This window comes from Xyrauchen texanus, chromosome 34 (genome assembly GCF_025860055.1).
Source record: "Xyrauchen texanus isolate HMW12.3.18 chromosome 34, RBS_HiC_50CHRs, whole genome shotgun sequence".
NCBI classification, from domain to species: Eukaryota; Metazoa; Chordata; class Actinopteri; order Cypriniformes; family Catostomidae; genus Xyrauchen; species Xyrauchen texanus.
Genome location: NC_068309.1, coordinates 34,121,701 through 34,145,169, shown reverse-complemented (window position 1 = coordinate 34,145,169; position 23,469 = coordinate 34,121,701). Strand labels below are relative to the sequence as shown.

Below are 23,469 nucleotides of genomic sequence, written 5' to 3'. Positions count from 1 at the left end.
TATCGCGGTCATGACTTATTATCACGTTCACACAAGTTAATATGACGTTCCCACAAATTAATATCTCGTGGCCACAGCATTGTCTCGTTCCCATGAGTTAATATGTTGTGGCCACGACAAAATTAAGTGAACCGAACACATGCAAGCGCGTGCAGGTTTCTTTGAAAACTGAACCTTAGATCCTTTTGTTATGGAATGTATTATGTAAGTTTCAATCAAAATTCTCAGAGAAAGTCATGACATATAGGTGGTAGCTTTTTTATAGCTCAGTATATCAGTTCATCACTCAGAATGAATTAGAATAGCCTACAACACCTTCCTCTAAATGCAGATAGAGGGAAGTACAGCAGGACGCAGGAAAAATGATTGAATATAGTTTTAAGGATAACAAATCTAAATCTCTTGCCTGTATTGTCCATTTCTTTAAACTTTCCAGCTTACCTAGTTAAAAACCAGCTATTTTCAAGACGTTAACTTCACGCGAGGTCATCAGGTGGTCATCAGGTAACCTGCTCTATAAAGCACAAGATATATGGTCGGTCTGTCGGACACCTGAGTTTTGGCTCGGAGTTCCAGCCATATCTGACAGGCTGCATTTTTCTCGACCACAGACTCTGAATGACAGCTCCAAAGACCGAGCGCTTTACATCAGTTGCACGAGTCATCTCAATGACCAATCAGATGCAAACAATCAGGTGCCGCTGATGTGAACTGTCTGTCTGTCTGTCTGTCTTTCATCTACTCTTATCCCTCTGACTTTCTCCCTTACAGTGGTTCACTTTCCTGCTGCATCAATGAGTAACCTGCTCCAGAACACCTCTTTTTTTAACTTGGATGTATTGGAGGGAAGAAACTCATCTTCTGCCCCATCCTGGGAGCTGGAGCCGGTGCCCATCATCATCAACCCATGGGACGTGCTGCTGTGCGTGACAGACACACATATGTCCTGCGAGAATGCAGTGGTGATCTCTCGGATAATCTACACTCCCTCTTTGAGAGCACCCATGTTTGTCCTCATCGGGAGTCTGGCGTTCGCCGACCTTTTGGCCGGCCTGGGCCTCATCCTCAATTTCAGCGTCACTAACACGATCGATTCAGGTTTTGTTTCGTTACTGTCTGCGGGGCTCCTCATAACTGCATTCTCGGCCTCTGTACTCAACATACTGGCGATCACCGTGGATCGTTACTTGTAACTGTACAACGCGTTGACGTACCACACAGAGCGCACTGTGACTTCCACCTACATCTCACTGATATTTATGTGGGTCATCAGCGCCACACTTGGCTTGCTCCCAGTCCTGGGCTGGAACTGCTTGGAGGACCACATGCAGCATCTGTCGCCCAGTGAACAAGAACAGTCTCGCCGTGTCCTCCTTCTTCGTATTCGCTCTCATTCTGCAACTCTACCTTCAGATATGTAAGATCGCTTTGCGGCATGCCCAGCAGATCACAGTCCAGCGGCAGTTTATGACTACCTCACACTCGTCTTCTACCATGAAAGGGGTATCAACCCTTACCACGGTCTTGGGCACCTTTGCTCTGTGCTGGATCCCCCTCGACATGTACTCGCTGGTGGCGGACACTCGATTACTCGATACAAATAATGTTATTATTATTATAATCAAAAGTGGATATACAGTGGGTACGGAAAGTATTCAGACCCCCTTAAATTTTTCACTCTTTGTTATATTGCAGCCATTTGCTAAAATCATTTAAGTTAATTTTTTTTCCTCATTATTGTACACACAGCACCCCATATTGACAGAAAAACACAGAATTGTTGACATTTTTGCACATTTATTAAAAAAGAAAAACCGAAATATCACATGGTCCTAAGTATTCAGACCCTTTGTTCAGTATTTAGTAGAAGCACCCTTTTGATCTAATACAGCCATGAGTCTTTTTGGGAAAGATGCAACAAGTTTTTCACATCTGGATTTGGGTATCCTCTGCCATTCCTCCTTGCAGATCCTCTCCAGTTCTGTCAGGTTGGATGGTAAACGTTGGTGGACAGCCATTTTCAGGTCTCTCCAGAGATGCTCAATTGGGTTTAAGTCAGGGCTCTGGCTGGGCCATTCAAGAACAGTCACAGAGTTGTTGTGAAGCCACTCCTTCGTTATTTTAGCGGTGTGCTTAGGGTCATTGTCTTGTTGGAAGGTGAACCTTCGGCCCAGTCTGAGGTCCAGAGCACTCTGGAGAAGGTTTTCGTCCAGGATATCCCTGTACTTGGCCTCATTCATCTTTCCCTCGATTGCAACCAGTCGTCATGTCCCTGCAGCTGAAAAACACCCCCACAGCATGATGCTGCCACCACCATGCTTCACTGTTGAGACTGTATTGGACAGGTGATGAGCAGTGCCTTGTTTTCTCCACACATACCACTTAGAATTAAGGCCAAAAAGTTCTATCTTGGTCTCATCAGACCAGAGAATCTTATTTATCACCATCTTGGAGTCCTTCAGGTGTTTTTTAGCAAACTCCATGCAGGCTTTCATGTGTCTTGCACTGAGGAGAGGCTTCCATCGGGCCACTCTGCCATAAAGCCCCGACTGGTGGATGGCTGCAGTGATGGTTGACTTACTACAACTTTCTCCCATCTCCCGACTGCATCTCTGGAGCTCAGCCACAGTGATCTTTGGGTTCTTCTTTACCTCTCTCACCAAGGCTCTTCTCCCCCGATAGCTCAGTTTGGCCGGACGGCCAGCTCTAGGAAGGGTTCTGGTCGTCCCAAACGTCTTCCATTTAAGGATTATGGAGGCCACTGTGCTATTATGAACCTTAAGGGCAGCAGAAAGTTTTTTGTAACCTTGGCCAGATCTGTGCCTTGCCACAATTCTGTCTCTGAGCTCTTCAGGCAGTTCCTTTGACCTCATGATTCTCATTTGCTCTGACATGCACTGTGAGCTGTAAGGTCTTATATAGACAGGTGTGTGGTGTTAGGGGTATAACAGTTATGACCCGGACCAGATATGGAGAAAGAAAACCAGGAGTCGAGAAATTCAATTAAAGAATCAAAATTTACTGAAGAATAGTTTGCAGTGAAATTGGTAGAGTCAGCGGCAAAGTCTCACGAGGAGATCGAAAAGCCAACTCGTACCTTACACAAAATCTTACATCAATTATACCATTTGCAAGGACGTACATTCCATTATTTTACTCCTGATTGGCTAAAAGAACATAAAGTCACAAAATATAGATAGTTAAATGGCCTATCAACATTAATCAGCGCACTTGTCATCCGCGCCCGAGATTTACGTCTGAAGTGACCTCGCAGATGGTCGCGGGGCGTCTTCGAGTCGGCCTGGTGTGCACCCCTGATTCAAAACCTAGGTAGAAGGTCAAACGCACACACAAAACACTGACGAACGACAGTTCTTTTCTGGGCACAAGAGAGCCAGAGCACACATTATCAGGCCATTTGAACCAAAACAGAGAGATAAAATATTCACTCCTCGGGCAGAGGAGAGGGTTGAAATAACATACATTTCTTCCCTAAAGAAATAATAAGAGAAAATCACACTTCTACTATTCAGGTGTTATTACATAGGACTTTAAACCATATAATTAGTCATGGAAAGGTAACAATCAAACACAGAATACATCTGGAACACATGTTTAACGCATCCCCCCTGACCCCCTCCCCTGAGAGGCTGGAGAGCGTCACAAATAAGCTTATCCCCCAAAAGACCTTCAGCTGACGTGCAGGACAGAGAGACTCTGGAATGTTCCTAAAAGAGACTCACTAACATTCAACACACTATGATTCAAAGAATATTTCAATTATGCATAAGAAAATAGAATTGATTATGTGATCATGCATATAGTTAATTCATCACTTTATTAAAGAAGTTAAGCATGTAGTGACTGGAGGAGTCAATGAGGGATAATCATTAACTCGACCAGTTCCGAACAAACAAGAACTTACTGTTAAAACTTCCCTAATTACTGAAATAGCGCCGACTAGTCTCCACAAGCACAATAAATGTATTGACAAAGAGACAATGAACTATTGACAGAGGATCCTTGTGGTGCTTTCAAAAACCCCCGCACATGTGAGACTCTGTGCTTCACCACGTGAGAAAAGGGCACGTGAAAAGTTGGCAACAGAGAATGTGTGTGTTTTCAGTTTTAAACTTAGAAATGTATTTTCTAGTGAAATATGTTTTAATCCCCTATGTTGTGTATTTGTCTGATGTTAGATCAAACTAGTAACACTGTTTAGTAGCGTAGTAAAACTCATATTTAATAAGAGGCTTTATATTTAATAGCCTGAGTGTAAGAGTATGTCCACTTGTAAGGGGGCCAAATATACTTTTCTTGGTATCAAATTAAACCTTACGATTTGGCCTAGCTAAATTCGAATATAAGATCTTCGTAGAATGATATTACGTTATGTTTTGCCATCTTTTGAGTCATTCAGCCCAAAATCTCTTACCGTCATAAACCCAGCCAGAAACATGCAAATGAGCCGTGACGGAACAAAGGAATCATTCTCCTGCCCAAAGGAAGGAGAAGTTTACTGACCTCCAAAGGAATGTTAGAGAGGGCTGATTCTAACTCAATTCTTACTGAGAAGGAGAAATGAACACTTTTTAATCCTATATATTCCATATACATATATATATAATCCATGTGATAAAAATATTGACATGTATCTAATGTGCCATCTCACATTTTCCCTTAAATGTGCTTGATCTATGTTTTCTTGCAAACTCTAATGGGTTAATGTTTTTGACGTTGCATACTATGGTTAACCGAAATCATATGTGTGGCATATTTGGTCTCTATAACTTGGTATTTTGAAGATTGAAATGACTGTGTACATGATATGTCGATAACAACAACATATTAGTATTACAAGAAGATTTTCTAGTTTCTTCATCGTCTACCACCCCTCTCAGAACAAAGGGCCATAAACCAAATTCCCGCCTGAAACTTCCACTCTTCTTATTGGTCGAGCCAATGAGAGGTGGGACACGTTTGCTAAGGGCATAAATTGCACCAACAACGGACCTTCGCTCTCTTTGCTTCCTCATCTCTTCTTCGAAATTTCTTCTCTTCGATCTCTTATCTCTTCCTTCTTCATGGCCGCTTCCAACTCCCAACTTCCCCTGGACCTCTTCAAGCTTTCTCTCTCTCTTCTGCTGAATATTGCAACAACCAGGAACAACCCCTCAACTCTCTATTCAAGTGAGTCTCAACTCCACGCTCTGGAAACACCGAACCGAAATCCTCCGTCTCAAGAAAGCCACGAGGACGCGACATCCACGCAGCCTTGCTCAGCCACACATTGGCCCATTTTACAAGTATCATTTCATCTGAAATCCAAATGCGTTAAAGTGTGTAATTCCATTTGCTGGCTCTTAAAGGGTTAATTGTTGTAATAAGTTGCTATCTTTAATAATCTCTTTATTTTCCTTATTGCTTCTACTCTGTTTATTTTATGTTTATTTTATGTTACATGTTGAGTGTCTGTTTGTCAAGTGTAGTGATATATTCTAGTTATTTGTATTAAACCCAATTATATGCTTGATTGTCTGTGTTTGTTGATCAGAAGACAAAGCCTCTTTAATGTGCGATTTTAAGCTACGAGCTGATATTATCAAAGTAAGTTAACGTGCTTTGATGGGTCAGTTTATGACTGAGAATGGACCTTCAAGGGAATTGATCAGGCAGGCATATCTAGCAAAGCCGTTCGCTGGACGAACTGACTGGTTGCGGTAGCCTGCGGGTCAATTCCATTGAGGGTTTAATTAAATTAATATAGCCTGTCTGCATATAATGTATATTCCTAGTTAATTATAATTCGTTGTGTTTAATTAACTATATATATTTGAAGCAGACTCCTGGACTATATAAGCCGTACTTTTAAGGTTTAAGGCGTTTTTAATATGTAATGGGTAGCCGGGTCAAATCGTCTGATTAATCATTGATTACGATCATTGAAATTAATTATACATTTCCCCAAACCTGACCTGTTCATACCCTACAAGCAACAGAATACAGATAGATATTAATATAAAAGGATATATATATATATATATATATATGTATTGATATATCTGAAGAGCCAAGGGATTTTGACCCTCACCCTTCAGTCCCCCGTTTTAGACCAATGTGGGGTCCAATACCGCCACGTCTGGTCTACCAAGTGAGGTCACTATGGAAGGTGGAGTGGTAACGCATGCTTCCCTGACGGGTCACACTTGTTTCTTCGCCTCATTGTGGACATGCTGGATACTAAAAATTCCCAGTCCCCACGCGAAGGCTCTCCCACCTTCCACTCACAACAGGGCATGGATGTTATCCTTCTTAAGTTTCTCTTCCAAGCGTGTCGTCAGTTTTCTCAGTCGGTTCTCCTCCTCGGAAGGGTTCAAGTTACTGCAAGCAGACCTGCATACATAAGAAAAACAGAAACGAACACACATCTACACACACAGACAGAGGGCACCCATTCCCAAAAGAGCTCCAAAAGCATATAACACATATTTAACAGCTCCCATGACCAAATCCTCTGACGCAGCCACAAACTCCTCCCAAGCTTCCTCCACATATTCCTCCACTGTTTCCGTCATGTCAGTAAATATTGCTCCTACCGAAAAAGCCAAAACCAATGCTACTGCTATAGCAGAAGGAGGTTCCGAATCAGTATACCATGGAGTGCCCTTAGATTTAAGCCATACAGAATTCAAATACTCATAACCTGCAAATGGATCATTAGTTTTTATCTGTTCCAGAAATGCAGTGATAAATTTCTGCCGAGCTGTTTGCCCCTTCAACCGAGGAAAGTATTCAGTCTCCTGCTTCAACTCTGCAACACAAAGAGACAGCTCTGCTTCGTTAGCTTTCTTACTCTTATCAACTGGACGCCATGCAGGACCCATGGGGTGTGTCAACCTGTGTTTAGCACAGTCCTTTGATGGAGTCTTAGACTCTAGATCTCTGATTTCCTGTACTGAAGGAATTGGACTCAGAAATTGTCTAAATTGTTTTGCCCTGTCAAACCACTCATCTTCAATAGCTACATCGGACAACTGAGGCCACATCCTCACCTGAAATGATTTATAATTGTCCCACAACAGCTCCTCATACTTTAAAGGTACCAGACTAGTCTTTGCTCGAGTGTACATCGTTTCAATATTCAGTTTGTCACATTATAAGCCATCGATGTAGGACTATAACATTTATCTTCAAGGTAATCATGCAAGTGATCCATGTTGAAAACAGTTTTGTTAGCAAGGTTCCTAGCAAACTCATACTGGTGTAACACATCAGAAAAACTAGCCTAAGTGTAATCTGACTTAACAAAAGAAGCATTACACACCTCCCAGGGTATCTCCATCATCTTCACACCGGTGAGCTTCTCAGAAATTTCTCTACATTTGTCAACATCTCCAGGAGGAAACATCTTAACAAACCACTGTTGAATTTCTTTACCTAAACAACGCTCAACATGTGCAGTCTCCTTCCAAGGGTCATCGAATCTAGTGTACCTGGGCCAAGAGAGGGACAAAGCATTAATAGCAGGCAAACCATTTTTACTGCCATTCAGATCGAACTTGTCCTTGTCAGTTTTATCTATCTATCTGTCCTAACCTATCACAGACTGCACCGTAAGCCCTATTAGTGTCCCATCAGATCATGTGGCATTTAGTTGGGACTAACACTCCCCATCTCATCAAATCCTTATCATTTATTGCTGTTTGATACTCATCAGACCCCGGTTCTTCTCTAATCACAATATTGCTGTATATATAGCTTTGGGCTACATCTTTAACGACTTTGTTGTAACCAAGTTCATTCTTAGCTTTGGGAAGATAGTATGACGTGATGTGGCGAGGATCAGGAGCACTTGGGTATAACGGAAGTTTCACTGCTTTTCCACCTAAAATCATGTGGGATTCATTCACATCTGCTACCTGACGCCTCCTTCGTTCTGCTCTACTCTCACCTTTTCTAGATTTTAACAAATATCGATTAACCATATCCATTCGTATAGAGCATGCACTCATGTTTTCACGAGCTATGTGGTCAGGGATCCAGCTCATTGAACTGAAATCTCCTTCAAACAGGTCAACGCCTCCACTCCTCATTCACCGACCTTTTTGCATAATGAGGGTAGTATCGGGATAATTTGGGGAGTGACCAAGCCAATAGGTCACTGTCTCATTTCCGTCCAGACGATAACAACGATCATTTACCTTTTGGTACATAGTCGGAATTAAATTTAGACCCTCAGTTGAATTTAGACATGGGTATTGTACCCATGATGGACGGTTATCGATCTCCTCACAACCCCAATGAGTTGAAAACGCATGGAATCTCCCTGTCCAAATTGAAATTTGAATCCACATCAAAAATGATAAAGCGATCAGAATTAAAAATACCAACGAGAGCGGAAGTACCAATCGGATGAAAGCTCGTTTCACTTTCAGTCGTCTCTCACTACGCACTTCTTCTTGAAGAATTAGCAGCTTCAGTATGTCGTCGGATTCAGCCATCTGTAATGATAAAACATTGGTTCTAGAATTCTAGAATTTTAACATACACGACAGACATTTAATGATCCCGAGGTAGTAAGTTGTTACACTTTTCAAGTGGTTTCACCTGTGACCAATGTCTCCATACTGTACCCAAACCCCCCCTGTCCAGTAGAACAGAGGTGTTAGTGGTCAATACCATCTGATAAGGCCCATCAAATTTCAGACCTAAGGGGGAAACTATCTCCCGCTGTAACATTACATTGTCACCTATTTCAGGCAAAGCAGGCATGTCTTTTTGCTCAACATTATCTCGATCTGCTTGTCGTGTGCTAACACTAACCCGTGTGTCTCGCAGACTGTCATCCAAAGCTTTCAGATAATTTTGTAAAGCGTCTTTCAAAGGCCCGGATGGTCCCTCATGTTGCAAGGGGGCATCCCAGGGCAGCCGCATGTAGCGACCTGTCATTACCTCAAAAGGGCTGAGCTGTGTATTCTTGTTAGGGCTGGCTCTCATGCTTAACAAAATCGCTGGGACAGCTGCATGCCACCCTTTCCCCCACTCCAACAATCTCTTTCTCAATGAAGTTTTAAGCGTACGATTAGTGCGTTCAATAGATCCGCTAGATTGGGGCCTAAATGGAATGTGAAAGTGTTGCCTCACCCCCATCAACTTCATGACATTTTTCATCACCTTCCCAGTAAAATGTGTACCCTGATCTGAATCAATTTGTAAGGGCAAACCCCATCTTGGGAAAACATCATTCAACATAATCTTGGCGGTTGCATCTGCGGTGCAGTTTCTCAGTGGAAATGCCTCAACCCATCTGGAAAACAGATCAACAATCATTAGAATGTATGTAAAACCTCCCTTGAGGTCGAGGGGCATGTCCTAAGGGAATTTTCAGCTTAGAAGAAGAATTAACCTTAAGGCATACTAGATATCTCTTACAAAAATCATTGCAAGAAGCCCTCAGTCGGGGCCACCACCAGGTTTTGGAAATCATTGCATGTAGTTTTTCAGGACCTGCATGTGCCAAACCATGATACAAAGACATTAGTTCAGTTCTAGCAGAAACAGGACAAACAAAACGCTCATTAAATTTCCACAGTCCTTCTGCATTTTTCTGAGCTCCTAATTTTGTCCATTGTTCTATCTCTTCAGGGTCATCCTCATCATAGAGTTTAAAAATGTCTCTGGGGGTCTCACTCTCCTGAGGAGCAAGAGCCATAACACTCACGCAAGTCTCAGTCCGTGTTGCAGCCTCTCTGGCAGCTGTGTCAGCAGCTCGGTTTCCTGCGGCCTCAGGAGATTTGTCCGTTGCATGTCCAGTGACTTTGATAACTGCTCCTGTTGCAGGAAGATCACAGGCATTCATAAGTTCTTTTACCTGCTGTTGATGAGAGATCGGCAGACCGGCAGTGGTTAGAAATCCTCTGCGTCTTCACACAGGGCCGAAGTCATGAACAGCACCATATGCATAACGGCTGTCAGTGTAAACATTGACTCATTTCCCCTGGCCATACTGCAATGCTCGTGTCAATGCGACCAGCTCGGCCACTTGAGCCCCTCCTCCTGAAAGAGAACCACAGTCAACCGTTTCACCATGTTCATTTACACCAGCCCAGCCAGTGAAGCGTTTTCCCTGTTCATGAAAGCTGGAACCATCCACGAACAGCTTCATGGCATCAGAAAGTGGTTCAGATTGAAGAGGGCTCTGGCTGTCCGTCTCGATCAGTCGGGCACAGTTGTGTGCAGTTCCTTCTTCTGGAAGCAAGGAGGCAGGGTTGATAGCAGTTTCAATGTCAATATTTATATCCACATTTTTACTCAAGAGAGTGGCCTCCCATTTAGCTCGTCTTTGATTAGAGATAGAGCCTAAACGAGTGTTTGTTAACAGTTTCAGAATCTGGTGTCTAGTGTGCAGTATCACCTTCTGATGAGTCACAATGTCCTCTGTACCCTTTACAGCCCACTCTGCACAGTCGCATATCAACAGGCACGGATGCTGTCCTGCCATTGAAACAGGAATAGGGGCAGAATAATATCCTACCATCCCATAGGAGTTTCTTCCTGGAACCCTTTGACCCAGGGCCGCTGAATAGGATCGAGTTCCCACCCATGTCCATAGATGGAACGGCCTGCTGGCATCGGCATGACGTAATGCTGGGGAGGAAGCAAGAGTTTCTTTGATACTCACAAACGCCTCCTCCATCTCCTCAGTCCAGTCGATCAGCTCCGATCCAGGTTTTCCTCCTTTCAGCGCCTCTGTGAGTGGTTTAGAAAGTTCAGTGTATTCAGAAACATACTGGCGGCAATAATTCAAAAGACCCATTACTTGCCTTAGACCAGTGACCGTGTTTGGTTTTGGAAGTTCAATGATAGCTTTAACTCGTTCAGGAGTGATGCGTCTGCCGTTCACACCCACAATTTGCCCCAAATAAGTCACTTCAGGCAGTGCTAGCTGTGCTTTCTTCAAGTTCACTTTGAATCCCCCATTTTGGAGGGCATTCAAAACAGTCTGTACAGCAGTCAAATGTTTGAACTTGGTTGGACTAGCAATTAAAATGTCATCCACATATTGTAGGACAATAGATCCGTCATATTCAAGTTGTTTTCTTACCGGATCGATGAAGGATGCTAGTACCTGATGAAACAGTGTGGGTGAGTTGCAGAAACCTTGTGGCAAACGACTCCATGTCCATTGGCGACCCCTGCTGGTGAAAGCAAATCTGCCTTGGTCCTCCTTGGCTGGGGGACAAGTCCAAAAACCATTAGAAATGTCTAAAGCAGTAAAAAGACAATGTTCAGATCCTAGCTCATGTAGGATAGTTGCGGGGTTGGCCACCAGAGGGTGCATTTTCTCAGACACTGAATTCAGAGAAGTGTAATCAATGGTCAAACGCCAGCTCCCATCTGGCTTTTTGACAGGCCACATGGGAGAGTTAGTGGGAGAGGCACAAGGAATCACAATCCCCCGTTTGCATAATTCATCTACAACAGTGTCAGCCCCCTGTCGAGCTTCATTTTTCAAAGGATATTGTCTTTTGGCTTCATGCAAAGGACCTGGGATGCTCAGTGGCTGAATCTGTGCTAAACCACAATCATATTTATCTTTTGCCCATACATCAGGAAATTTGGAAATTATAAACTTCCACTCAGAGCGAGTCTCAGCTAGACTAGCAGGTTCAGCCACTGCACATCTCTGCTCATGGCGGGGGCCACTCTGAGATAAGCGAATTGTTTCATTGCAGCCAAGCACTAGCTTATCTTGAGAAAGCAAAACATCAGCTTCGAGTTCTTTCAGAATGTCAACACCGATTAGAGTCCCTACAGTATTTTCTCCCTACCCAAAATTCAGTCCAATAGACTTTTTCAGAGTTAGAAGTGGTTAGAGGGACAGGAACAGATTTATGATATACATTTGTGCCATTTAGACCTTCTATATACAAAGTTTCAGAAGTGATCTCAAGATCGAGATCTGTAATTGATACAGTCGCGCCTGTGTCAATCAAAATAAGGCATTACCGGCCTCCTAACAACGCATGTATGAATGGGCGGGTGTCTGCATAATTACATGAACCGGAGGCCGCTGACCCCTATTCGTCCCCTATCAGCTGCCTCAGCTTTTTGAGCTCAGCTTTAGTCAGAGAGTTAAGCTTCGGAGCATTACTGTTGACAGAAACATTATCTTTAGGACCTTCCTTTTTCTCATCAGTCATCTGAACAAATGGTTTGTTTACATCTGGCAGGCCCAAAGTGGGAGCCAGAGCCATTTGCTCTTTCATGTTAGCAAATGCCTCTTCGGCTTCGCTTGCCCAAACAAGCTTGTCACATGACCTCAGCCCTTTCCCTGTCATCAGGGCTCGCAAAGGCTGTTCAAGAATGTCATAATTAGGAATAAATGTACGACAATAAGCACACATTCCTAAAAATTACAATAAATGTTTTTTTGTAATTGGTTTTGGCACATCTTTTATGGCCTGTACCCGTTTGTCACAGATGGATTTACTGTTTGGTCTGATAACATTTCCCAAAAACTTTAATTCCTGTCTCACAAACTGCAATTTCGAAAGACTGACTTTGTGTCCCTCCTGTTCTAAGTGCTTCAAAAGAGACACAGAGTCAGTCACACACGTAGCTTCATCACATGCACAGATCAACAAATCATCCACATATTGCAACAAAGCCGTTCCAGCTGTCAGTGTTAGGGGTTCAAGGCTTCTTCGAAGCGCTTCATTATAGATCGTTGGGGATTCAGTGTACCCCTGGCACAACCGTGTGAACGTATAACCCTCATTGTCAAAATCAAACGCAAACCAGAACTGGCTCTCCTGGTCCACAGGCACGCTAAAAATGCATTAGCCAAATCTACCACAGTAAAATACATTGCATTTTGTGGAATTTGTGACAAAATTGTGTAAGGGTTTGGTACACGTGCCGCCCTAGCAATGACAGCTGAATTTACGGCCTGAAGATCTTGCACAAATCGCCACTCAGTCGGTGAATTCTTATCTCTTATTTTCTTCACAGGGAAGATTGGAGTGCGAACTGGAGAATCATGACATGTTATAATTATGCCCTCCTTCAACAAGGAGTCAAAAACTGGCATAATACCCTGCAATGCCTCCTCTTTTAGGGGCATTGCACTTGACACTGGTCTGTAATCAGATTTTGGGGTGATTACAACCGGTTCACATCCTATGATTAAACCCACATCATATTTGTGTTTAACCCATAACCTAGGAGGTACTTCTGTCAGAGCCCCCTTCCATGTTTCTCCACCGCACTCTCCACAATAGCAGTTACAGTTCTCTGTACCTCGATTTCAAAATCACATTTTGACATAAATGCTCCTATACTTTTGCTGTGTTTCACTTCTGCACATATTTAGCCCAATCTGTTGCTTTAATCCATTCTCTCACAAAGGGGCCCAAATCTGCTCACAGCAGACCACATTCATCTTCATTGTGTTTTTTTTTTTTCAATGAAAGTGAATGGTGACTGAGACTGAACGCTCTTTGGCCTTGATTACTGATAAAGTGTCTCAGTGTTCCCTGCTATCAAAATAGAACTGCATTTGTTTTTCTGTCAGGCAAGCTGAGAGCACACACACACACTTTTTCCCAGAAAATCTTATCACATTTCACAGTCTCATTTTTCACAGTATTTTCTGCTTTTTCACAAACAGCCTCGAAACCCTTACTCAAACTACACAGATCACAGCCGACTTCCTGCCCAATAATTTTTGCCACTCTATCACGCTGGGCAATCAAACTAGACCATCCGTCCATCATATTTGGAATTGCCTTTTCATGGTTTAACGGTATACCACCCAGTTTACAAATCCATGAATAGGCAAACACGGATAGATATTTGGCCCTATCAGCGTCTTTTTTGTTCTGCAGCCAGTCAATCTGCTGCATGACGTTCCAATCAGAATCAAACCCCTGACTGACCATTTTCTTAATGAGTTGTGCACATTTCTTTGATTTGAGCTCGTCAGAGCAGAGCTGTTTACAGCGTGTGCCCTCCTCGTTTTGGTCAGAACTACTCAGAAAATTCCCTTTATCAGACATTTTTCTTGGTCACAGTTGAAAATCACTACCGAAAAGATTTTAGCAGCAAATATTTTACGCGGATAAATTAACTATAGCAGCAACAATACTGGATTTCTACCAATTTCACCACAAAGTATTCTTCACAAACATCCTGGTCACATATACTGATCCATACCAATTCGGGTCATAATTTATTTATTTACTTGGGACCGCTCCTGATGCATCCCTGGCAAAACAATCCCTATTGTATTTTATTTTATTTTATAACTAATATCTGAATCCCTAACTGCCTGATTCACTAAGCTCGGGGTACCCCTATCTAAGGTGGAAGAGATTGAGCAGGTTTACGCACTCTGCCGGGGTGGTGCTACACCAATGCCCACCTGGGCACCCCACAGAGCACGTTTCACTTGCGCTGTTTGCTGTTTTAACCCTTAACAGCTCTCTCAGCGACTTCTTATACTCTCAATAGTATAATTAAATTACTCTTCACTCGCCTCGTCGGAGTGAAGCTCTCCCGCTCCCCTTCAAAATCTCTTCCAGTCAGACAGTTATGACCCGGACCAGATATGGAGAAAGAAAACCAGGAGTCGAGAAATTCAATTAAAGAATAAAAATTTACTGGAGAATAGTTTGCAGTGAAATTGGTAGAGCCAGCGACAAAGTCTCACGAGGAGATCGAAAGCTAACTCGTACCTTACACAAAATCTTACATCAATTATACCATTTGCAAGGACGTACATTCCATTATTTTACTCCTGATTGGCTAAAAGAACATAAAGTCAAAACATATAGATAGTTAAATGGCCTATCAACATTAATCAGCGCACTTGTCGTCCGCGCCCGAGATTTACGTCTGAAGTGACCTCGCAGATGGTCGCGGGGCGTCTTCGAGTCGGCCTGGTGTGCACCCCTGGTTCAAAACCTAGGTAGGAGGTCAAACGCACACACAAAACACTGACGAACGACAGTTCTTCTCTGGGCACAAGAGAGCCAGAGCACACATTATCAGGCCATTTGAACCAAAACAGAGAGATAAAATATTCACTCCTCGGGCAGAGGAGAGGGTTGAAATAACATACATTTCTTCCCTAAAGAAATAATAAGAGAAAATCACACTTCTACTATTCAGGTGTTATTACATAGGACTTTAAACCATACAATTAGTCATGGAAAGGTAACAATCAAACACAGAATACATCTGGAACACATGTTTAACGCATCCCCCCTGACCCCCTCCCCTGAGAGGCTGGAGAGCGTCACAAATAAGCTTATCCCCCAAAAGACCTTCAGCCGACGTGCAGGACAGAGAGACTCTGGAATGTTCCTTAAAGAGACTCACTAACATTCAACACACATATGATTCAAAGTATATTTCAATTATGCATAAGAAAATAGAATTGATTATGTGATCATGCATATAGTTAATTCATCACTTTATTAAAGAAGTTAAGCAACAGAATACAGATAGATATTAATATAAAAGGATATATATATATATGTATTGATATATCTGAAGAGCCAAGGGATTTTGACCCTCACCCTTCAGTGGCTTTCCTAATCAAGTCCAATCAGTATAATCAAACACAGCTGGACTCAACTGAAGGTGTAGAACCATCTCAAGGATGATCAGAAGAAATGGACAACACCTGAGTTAAATATATGAGTGTCACATCAAAGGGTCTGAATACTTAGGACCATGTGATATTTCAGTTTTTCTTTTTTAATAAATGTGCAAAAATGTCAACAATTCTGTGTTTTTCTGTCAATATGGGGTGCTGTGTGTACAATAATGAGGAAAAAACATGAACTTAAATGATTTTAGCAAATGGCTGCAATATAACAAAGAGTGAAAAATTTAAGGGGGTCTGAATACTTTCCATATAAAAACCCGGATGTAGCATACAAATTACTTTGTAGCCTGTAAGCACTGTGGTATGCCTGCACCTTTTCATTTTCTGGTCTTCGTTGTTGATTTACATTTGGCAGTAAGATGATTTACATATCTACAGTTTGACCATCTGGCTGACATTTGTACATCAACAAACCTAAAATTGTCAACGCCACATCTCCAAAGAGATGTCTTTAGGTGCGTTTCAGAACAACAGACAGTGTGGACTACGGACCAACTGATTGGTGCAGCTTTCTTGCTCCAGTAATGTCGAAACGAACACTTCTTGAGCTAAAACTAAAGCTAACAACTGCCTTAAAAATATACCCAATGGTGCATTTAGAAAAACCCATGAAATCAAAATGAGAGTTTTGTTATATTTAGTCCATGTGAGTTTGCTTTGAGGCCATCTATATGCCAGTGTACTCCTAGATATAAGCAATTAAAATAAGTCTTTCTCTCTCTGGAAAATGGACCAAAAATATTGATGACTCATCTTGCACTACACAGATTTTTGTCCAATCAATTCTTCTCTTAGTGCACAAAAGTCTGCTTCCGTAACTAAAAATCACATTGCCCTGGAATAAATTGTATTGTTAAACACTGGACTACGTGACATGAGTCCTCCAGGAGTAATGACCAATACACATGTAGAGACATGTAGAGACTTACCCACACAAGCTCATTATTATGAGTACAGCATAAACTCAATATCTTGTGTCACAAATTTAGTCTTAAATTATTTAAAGTTCAATCTGCTTTCTGAGCAATATTAGCAAAAATTTAAATCTGGTGTGAATAAATTCCTTTTTAGGGGAACTGTGAAATTAATGTTAAATTAAATAATGCTGGAGTGGTGGTGGTGTAGTGGTCTAAGCACATAACTGGTAATCTGGTAATCAGTAGGACACTGGTTCGAGCCCCACAGCCACCACCATTGTGTCCTTGAGTAAGGCACTTAACTCCAGGTTGCTCCGGGGGGATTGTCCCTGTAATAAGGGCTCTGTAAGTCGCTTTGGATAAAAGCATCTGCCAAATGCATAAATGTAAATGTAAATTATACTCTATTTTCTCTGTGTTTAATATATATATACTGTAAAGTATATATTAACAGCGCCAACCTGCATCTCAGATTGCCAATAGCATTCTAATATGATATTCTTCTCACCACAGTTGTACAGAGTGGTTATCAGAGTTACTGTAGACTTTGTCAGTTCAAACCAGTCTGACCATTCTCTGTTGATCTCTCTCATCAACAAGACATTTCCATCCACAGAACTGCTGCTCACTGGATGTTTTTTGTTTTTGGCACCATTCTGAGTAACTTCTAGAGGCTGTTTTGTGTGAAATTCCCAGGAGATCAGCAGTTACAGAAATACTCAAACCAGCCCATCTGTCACCAACAATCATGCCACAGTCCAAATCACTGAGACCAATTTTTTTCCCATTCTGATGGTTGATGTGAATTTTAACTGAAGCTCTGCATGATTTTATACACCGCACTGCTGCGACAGGATTGGCTGATTAGATAATCGCATGAATAAGTAGATGTACAGGTGTTCTTACGGACATATATTTACAGACATCATTACATTTTCACATGAGAAAATCATGATGTTTACCTTCATTTAAAGGTTTGTTTCAGTAACACCATCACTTAAGTAACATTGTATATATATATATATATATATATATATATATATATATATATATATATATATATATATATATATATATTTATTTTTTTTATTTTTAATTGTTCAAGTTATAAGCCTTTAATTTTGGGTATGCCACTGAAACAGGAAATCTTTAAAACACATTCAGAGCTTAAAGTTACAAATTACATTTGCTGTAAATAAATGCATTTTCAGGGGAATTTAACACTTTCATGGAAAAATGTGTAATGGATGTTAATTTATACTGCATTTTCTCTGTAAAAAATATGTATGTAAAAATACATGTATTTTTACAGTGTAACCAATACTGTCTCAAAAAGCAAATGGAAAACAGATGAGGTTTTCTTGGTTAATGCTCTATCGACTTTTAAATCAACAAAACTCTCATATGTAGCACAGAAAAATCCAAATAATTTTAGCATTGGGAACTACAATTCAGTTTAGTGAATCAGTTCATTCAGATGGTTCATGTAAATGAACTAGTTAACATAAATGTTTCACTGAATAATTTTAAGCCTGTGCAGCCTTAAAGGGACTTTGCTTTCTTTTTGAAGATAAATATTTAGTGAATTGCCACTGTTTATCAATATATTTTATTCAATTTTTGTTGAATATGTGAATGGCCTTATGTGACTTATCGACATGGGGTAAACAGGTAGAGCACTTCTGATGTTTGTCAGCTCTCTCCTCCGAGATGAGTCAGTGGAGAGCTGGCAGAGGTATATGGGACAGATGGAGCTTTGCCGATGGAGGGGAAGAGTGACGTCACAGCCTAGGAGGGGAGCTGTAGATATAAACATGATCCTGCCCATCTCTCTCGCTCTTTTGCATCTGATCGCTAATTTAGCATGCTGCTTATAGAAATACTATACATTTCAAAGGTGACGCGTTCTCCACGGCACACCCTCCCTTTTTAAAATCTACATTTTCTGGGACTTTCTTTGACGAGAGTTTGAGATTTCATGATGTCCCTGTGCTGTTTATTCCTAAAAAGAGAGGTCACCAAACAATAATATTCATCATTTATTCACCATCATGTTTTTTCCAAAAATGAGGAACACAAAAAGGGTTGTTTAGGCACAGCGTAAGGCAGAATGACAGTCACAATTCCCCGTCTGTCGCTCACTTCCACGTTGTGTTTTTTGAGAGCCTCACGTATCTCTGAACTTGAGAAAAGGCCAATGAGAAATTGGCAGACAGAATTTGCATGTCCCTCCCCTGGACACATGGGTATAAAAGGAGGGAATCATGCGTCTGTCCATTCATATTTTTTCTTTGGAGCCGAGCGGTTGTGTGATCAGCAAGCTGCAGTCACTTACTGTTCCACTCATCTCTGTAGAGCATATGCTGTTGGATCTACGGCGCATATCAGCGGCATTCTCCTTCTCTGCACGGCAGTGCAGCTTTGCCCCTGGGCACTTTGACAGCGCTTCTAAAAGAGAATCTTTTCTTAAAAGAGTTTAATTTCTCTAAAAGAGCAATACACAGCGGAGTTGAACACCCTTTTCAGGATGGGTCTTTATAAAGACTGTGTAGTTCCTGGATGTGGTCGATTTCTCTCCACTCCTGACGGTCACAGACGCTTCTTAAATAGGAACGCCACTCCAGCCGCCCCCGCATCACTCCTTCTTCCCACGGAATTGAGGATGACCCGGCTGGCGATGGAGGCGATTTGATGATGGCAGCGGGATCGGTTTCACCGGGTAGATCCTCACGAACCACCCGCCCCCCCAGCATGCTCATTGACTTCCGTCCAGGCTCAAGATGAGAGCGGCTTGCCTCACGGCATACGTTTCGGCGTGTTCCGGAGTCTGGTGCGGAAGACTCGACTGGACTGCTGCTTTCGGGTCTGCATGCCCAGTCTGAGGCCATGCTCCTTCTGCTCGCCGAGGGAGTCCTCCTGCGGCTTCCAGATGACAGGCAGCTCCGCCCCAACCTGGGCCCAGCTCTCAGCCCCAGCGTCAAGTGCCCCGCAGGAAGCGCATGCCCCCATCTCCCGAACGTTCTTGAGGACCAGGAAGGCTCCCAAACTTTAGTGAGATGGACGACCCAGGGAATGAGACGTTTGCTCCGGAGCTGGTAGACAGACTACTCCGTAACCCAGTGGAGGGCCGGGAGGAGAATCTTTACTTCAAGGTATTTTCTTTGCCACACCCCTTCAGGCTGCAGTACCCACATTTTCAATAATAGAGCAATTTCCTCTTTCCCTGGGTCACCTGGCCCGCAAATACCATTCACACGGCAACCCGGTGCCACACTTCAGCAGTCCCAGGCATATCAGTACAAGGTCCTCCCCTTCGGCATGTCCCTGTCCCCTCGTGTCTTCACAAAGGTCGCAGAGGCAGCCCTTGCCCCGCTAAAGGGAAGTGGGCATTCGCATACTCAGTTACCTCGACGACTGGCTCATCCTAGCCCATTCTCGAGAGTTACTGTGCACCCACAGGGACCAGGTGCTCAGGCACCTCAGCCGTCTATGGCTTCAGGTCAACTGGGAAAAGAGCAAGCTCGCCCCGGTTCAGAGCATCTGTTTTCTTGACATAAAGTTAGACTCAGTCTCAATGACAGTACACCTCACCAACGAGCACTGAAAATTCAGTGCTGAAATGCCTCACCTTATTCAAGTCAGGCACAGCGGTTCCTCTAAAACAATTCCGGTGGCTCTTGGGGCATATGGCATTGTCTGCGGCGGTCATGCCACTGGGGTTGATGCATATAAGATTGCTTCAGCACTGGCTCCAGACTTGAGTCCTGAGATGGGCATGGTGTGTTCATCACCCCTGCCTGCTGCCAGACTTTCAACCCCTGGACAGTCTGTTTTCTGTGGACAGGAGTCCACCTACAGCAGGTGTCCCGACATGTTCTAGTCACCACAGTTGCCTCCAAACAGGGTTGGGCATTGGGCATGCAGCCGCTGGCTCCTGGACGGTGCCCCGGCTGGGTAAGCACATCAACTGCCTAGAGTTTCTCCTGCTAATATGGGGCAAGCATGTCTTGATTTGATCAGACAGCACCGCTACGATAGTGTACATAAATCGCCAAGGCGGCGTGTGCTCTCGTCATAACTCACCCATCATCTACTCTTTTGGAGCCAGCAACGACTCAAGTCATTACTGTCACAAAAAGGTATGCTCAGAGGAGAGTGGAGGCTCCACCCCAAGGTGGTCCAGCTGATTTGGAAGCGGTTCAGCAAAGCACAGATAGACCTGTTCTCTTCCCAAGAGACCTCCCATTGCCCACTCTGGTCCTCTCTAGCGGAGGCTCCCCTTGGGACAGACGCATTGGCACACAGCTGCGCAAGTACGCATTTCCTCCAGTGAGCCTACTTGCACAGGTGCTGTCCAAGATCAGGGAGGATGAGGAACAAGTCACTCTGGTGGCCCCCAACTGGCCCACATGGACTTGGTTCTCCGAGGAAGGACCTCCTTTCTCAGAGTCGGGGCACCCTCTGGCAACCACGCCCAGACCTCTGTAACCTGGCCCCTGGATGGGATAAGGAAGATCTAGGTGACCTACCACCTGTCGAAGACAAGATCAACTAAGCCATAGCTCCCTCTACCAGGCAACTTTACACCCTAAAATGGTGCTTGTTCACGAATTGGTGTTCTTCCTGATCTGAAGATCCGCAGAGGTGCACAGTCGGGTCAGTGCTCTCATTTCTGCAGGAGAGGCTGGAGGTTTATCCACCTTGAAGGTTTATGTAGCCGCCATATCGGCTCACCACGACACAGTGGATGGTAAGTCCCTAGGGAAGCACGATCTGATTATCAGGTTCTTTAGAGGCACTGGGTTGAACCCTCCCAGGCCATGCCTGTTCCCCTCATAGGATCTCTCCATGGTGCTTGCAGGCCTTCAGAGACACCCCTTCGAGCCGCTAGAATCAGTCAAGCTCAAAACCCTCTCCTTGAAGACGGCCCTCCTGATCTCGCTCATTTCCATCAAGAGGGTGTGGTACCTGCAAGCATTCTCTGCTCTCAGTGACACCTGCCTGGATTTTGGTCTGGCAGACACCCATGTGATCCTAAGACTGCAACCGGGCTACATGCCCAAGGTTCCTATGACCCCCTTCAGGGACCAAGTAGTGAACCTGCAAGCGCTGCCTCGGGAGGAGGCAGACCCAGCCTTTTCATTGCTGTGTCCGGTATGTGCTTTGTGTACCTATGTGGGCTGCACTCAGAGCTTTTGATGTTCTGAGCAGCTCTTTGTCTGCTTTGGTGGACAGCGGATTTTCCTATCACACCCAGGCCATGCCGGCCCCCTTGCAGGTTCGAGCACACTCGACAAGAAGTGTGGCATCCTCATGGGCACTGGCCAACGGCACCTCCCTACCAGACATCTGCAGAGCAGCGGGCTGGGCAACAGATTTACGAGATTTTACAATCTCAGTGTTGAGTCGGTCTCATCCCGAGTTTTGTCAGGTCCGAGCCGGTAGAACTCAGTAACACGGAATAACTGATCGGGTGTACCGCTTGCACCTAGATTCCCTCCTTTTATACCCATATGTCTGGGGAAGGGACATGCAAATTCTGTCTGCCAATTTCTCATTGACATTTTCTCAAGTTCAGAGATATGCGAGGCTCTCAAGAAAGACCCCTAGTGTCACTTCATTCGACACAATGTCTCGTTCCCTACATCAGGGAATGAAGGTTACATCAGTAACCTAGACGTTCACTTTTGTTATATGGAAAAATATGCATATGCAATATGGTGACTGAGTCAAACATTCTACCTTAAATCTTCTTTTGTGTTCCAGGATGTTTGAAACAACATGAATATGAGTACATATGACATTATTAATTTTATTTCATTTCCATCCCAAAATCTAAAGAAAAAAGGAATAATTTATACTTTGCATGAAGAAAATAAAGCCTATATTTAGGACCTTTAAGATTTTGGGCATTCTGACATTACAATTAAACACCCCATATCAAAAAAAGTAATGAAAATCATACTGAAAATCATAATGTACTTTTAGATTAGATTAAAGATATCCATGTATATCAATACTTTACAATTAAAAAAATCTATAATTATTTACAGTAACGAGAATGGAATTTCAGTTGAATTGGGGGAAATGTGCTTAAATGTCTCAATGCAAAAAAAAAATAATTATTTATGCAAAATATAATTTCTTGAAATATGAAATATGACCTTGATATGTCCTTGACTATAGCTTCACCAAATGTCCGTCAGACTATAGCTTAAACAAATGCTTGTAGAAATGTGTTCATTTATGTGTTTTAAAAGCTACATCTACAAACAGGTTAACTGGCACCCAATGCTCGAATTAAGATTCATCACATGACAAATTCTGTTCGTTAAAGCCCAGCTGATGTCATGCTGTGAGGCTCTTCCCCTCTGTTGCTGAACCAGGCCAGATAGTCTCATAACCATGGTTGGCTACCTGGGTGGGAAAATAATTAAATATTTTTTCAGTAAAGCAGACTCCAGCATTTAGCTCATCATTTTTGAAATAGCTTTTTTATAATTCCTTTATAATTCCTTTCCTTTTGTTCATATACTGGAGGGCTCAGAGCTCGAGACTCGACTCAAGTCCTGATTATGCCCCCAGACTTTATTTATTTAGATAATGAATCTAGAGAATAGGTGGAGATGGTGGTGGTGTAGTGGTCTAAACCACATAACTGGTAAACTGGTAATCAGACGGTTGCTGGTTAGATCCCCACAGCCACCACCATTGTGTCCTTGAGCAAGGCACTTACTCCAGGTTGCTCCGGGGGGATTGTCCCTGTAATAAGGGCTCTGTAAGTCACTTTGGATAAAAGCGTCTGCCAAAAGCATAAATGTAAATGTAGATGGGGTGGAGGTGGGATTTCAGGAGAGTTGTCACAGGAAACAGGTA

The 23,469-nt window shown here is 43.1% G+C and overlaps 1 pseudogene; it reads left to right on the top strand.

Annotated features, from left to right (window-relative positions):
- The first annotated feature begins 776 nt into the window (after positions 1 to 776).
- On the top strand, positions 777 to 22,368 carry LOC127627585 (G-protein coupled receptor 12-like; annotated as a pseudogene).
- Positions 22,369 to 23,469: the final 1,101 nt, after the last annotated feature.